Genomic DNA, 3,643 nt, shown 5'->3' on the forward strand with positions numbered 1-3,643 from the left:
ATTTTTCCACATTAAGAGCCAGGTGCCATCCATCGCACGAACTGGAAATTTTGCGAAGGCCATTTTTTATCAAACAACAGTCATATAACTTCGACAGCTTCCTGTAGACCACAGCATCCTCAGCGAACAACCGCAGATTGCTACCCACCCTGTCGGCCAGATCATTTATGAGTAAACGGGTTCTGTTAATGAAAAAATCTTCGAGACAGTCACTTACCTGAGAGCCTATTTCTTATGCACGTACTTCGTAGCAGTCATCAGTGGAGTAACGTGTCGAATGCTTTTCGAAAATCTAGAAATATGGAATCTGCCTGTTGCCCTTCATCCATGCTCCGCAGTATATTATGAGAAAAGAACAAGCTGAGTTTCACAAGAGCGACGCTTTCTAAAGCCGTACTGACTCGTGGACATGAGCTTTTCGGTCTCTACGGAATTTATTATATTCGAACTCAGAATATGCTTCTGAATCATGCAGCAAACCAACGTTTTTGCTAACAACCTGAATAAGAAACTGAAGAAGCAAGGCAGATCCCTAGTGTAGGTAAAATTTCTAATAGGGTAAGCAACATTTTAAAGGAAAAGGATTTCTCTGTTTTTTTTTTTAATTTTTTTTAACGTCCCAAAGACATTATGTAGATGCTTTTTCAACTCTAAGGTCAAACTACCAGTTATAATGAAAAGTGGGGTTTCTCAGCAGTGTCAGTCGTGCTATATGGGACAGACTAGGTGGTCAATCTACACTAAGTGTAGTAGCCAGGGGACCACTGCTGCCTGCACATAGAGCCGCCATGGCTGGTGGGTCGCTAGACTCCAGGCGTCACCCGCTGAAGCCAATGACACGCCGCTGAGCACATCGAGGCCTTAATAACATTGGCGGACGACAACAACATATGTATTTTCTTTTTGTGCTGTTAGATACCTTTTATTAAAGGAGAGACATTAGATCTCCATTCTTTTTAATTTTTTTTGTACAAAGAGAAGTGTTTTTAATTTTGATTAAGGAGAAAAGTTTTCAGCCCCAAGGAAGAAGACACCTGAAATATGGAGGTAATATATTACGTTCTTTTCAAGAGAGAAAACTTTAAGTTCTTTTATTTGCTAACAACTTACTACCTTCAAAGAAATATGACTTTTTTTGAATTCTCCTACGACTTTAGTTTCTTATTACCAAGAAAAGCCAATATGTGCAGAAAACATTACAATTTTGTTAAAGTTTATTAGAATTTCTTTCAAAAAACTATTATGAATGGCGATGAAGCCACGGCAATTAAGGCACAAAAAAAAGAAGCAAGATATAAAAAAAAATGCTTAGGGCACGGTGGTTATAAGGCAGCAGCCGTGAGCAAAGCAGGAGTTGTGAGTTCGAGCCTCACCTGGGCATAGTTTATCTCGTTGTAGCTGATATCTCAAAGCATTCCGACGACGAGAAAAAGAAGAAAGATAAAAAGTAAAGAAAAAGTGGTCTAAAGCGCTAGTTTTAGGCACCAGTCTCCTGCCATTGCCAAATCTGCTGTCTCGTTTTATGCCGAAGCGGTGTGTTCTGGTACGGAAGAACGCAGCCCATGTTACGCGGCTTAGACCAGGACCTTTATGCAATGAACAGAAAAAAATAGGGAGAGATGAAATCTTTTGCAGTAGTCTCGATCTTATGTCCTTGTTAACACACCGAGGCCCCGAAGCTCCGAGCTGTGGAATCGTGGTTATGACGTCATCAATACAGTCGCAGTAAGAATTTCCACATTAATTTTTCAATGGCTATAAACTGCTACAGAATTAATATAAATAGGTCGTTTTTCACCAAATTACAGAAGACTAACTAAAAATGTTTATGTAGCAATATCTTACATTTATCTAACATTTCTTCTGAGTTATATTCAACAAAAATGAGAAAAAGTCATTTTTCATTCTTTTATGAAGTTTCCCTAAGAGCAGCTACGTAAGAATGCAACACAACGGCAGTGTTATTTGCATTAGTTATGCAACACACTCTAAGAGCCGTAAACCAATACCAATATGTTTCTTCCCCGCCCTCCGTCCCATTAATAATAAGAGAGGTTCTTAATTTATTTACTGTATGGTGTGATTATTCACTAGTCAGACTGCACATTAGAATTTTAAGGTGACATTTTTTAAAATATTGCTCAAGACTTGCAAGTACATGTGATTTTCTCAAACGATAGCGAAACGTCTGTTTTTCTAAACTTGGCACACATTTAAAGTATACATTCACAAAAATAAATCAATTCTACCTACGTAACATAAAGCGCTAATTTACATTGAAAAATACGTGAATGATAGCGATGCATTCTTTTTTATGTACGTACATATTTTTGTCTTACCAGCTTTTCTGCCTGATTAAAGCTGGGACGTGAACTATTTTGACAAAAAGTGACCTTCACTGAAAATATTATTTTCTCATTGAATCACCTAAGAATTCCGAAACGTAACCGGCAATAATTAATGCATCATGCAAAAAAATAACAAAGAGTACACCGAACAGCAATATGCAGTGGCACAAACGATTATACTTTTTACACTATGAATAGCTGAAAGTCTTCACAAATTTGCTGATAAAATGTGAATCACATATTAAACATCTGAATCATTTTTTGTCGCTAAAAGATAACGGAGACTCCTGCATAGAAGGTTCCTCATTATCCTTCTCGTCATAGAGATCGGGAATATTAGCGTTGCTACATCCACTACCACTGTAATATCCACATAAAACAAAAAGTTTTAAACTCACAGTACGACAACGACAATTTTGTTCACATCCAGTTTCATACTTGCAGGATATTAACTTTAAGATGAAGTCGGAAGCGGAGGCGTTTGACTTAAAACTGGCTACAGAGATCCATTTTTGATCCTCCATTGCTGCACCTGAAGATAAACACTTTTCGAATGTTCTCTTGTTGCCCCAGATGTTGGGAAAAGTTGAGCAGTGTCCGTCTGAGAGGTGATAGAACGTATTGCCACTGCTTTTAGGAAGCGCTAAAATCGAAGAGTATTTAAAGACTGTTTCTTTAGGATCACGATACAGTGCCAATAGAAACTGCTCCCTACTTCTGTTACTTCTTGAGCATTTGCATTGGGGTTACTGGGTACTGAAGTAATTTGTCGTAGATTAGAACTTGTTTGGAGAAGTCGGAAAGCTTTTTTCTTCCCTTGGCCAAGCAAAGATGACGTCGTGTCACATCCGGATACAACATGCAGAAACTACATCTCTTGATATAAGTCTCCAAGTGCGAATTGGAGAGGGGTAATATGGCATATCCGTGAAGGGAATTTTCCCACAGATGACTTCTGGAAGTAAATGGGCACATTACCAGGAGAAAACTACGGGACTTAACATCTGTGGTCATCAGTCCCCTAGAACTTAGAACTACTTAAACCTAACTAACCTAAGGACAGCACACAACACCCAGTCATCACAAGGCAGAGAAAATCCCTGATTCCCGGCGGGGTCAGGGATTTTCTCTGCCTCGTGATGACTGGGTGTTGTGTGCTGTCCTTAGGTTAGTTAGGTTTAAGTAGTTCTAAGTTCTAGGGGACTGATGACCATAGATGTTAAGTCCCATAGTGCTCAGAGCCATTTGAACCATTTGAACCTAAGGACATCACACACATCCATTACCGAGGCAGG

This window comes from Schistocerca cancellata, chromosome 1 (assembly GCF_023864275.1).
Source record: "Schistocerca cancellata isolate TAMUIC-IGC-003103 chromosome 1, iqSchCanc2.1, whole genome shotgun sequence".
Lineage (NCBI taxonomy): Eukaryota > Metazoa > Arthropoda > Insecta > Orthoptera > Acrididae > Schistocerca > Schistocerca cancellata.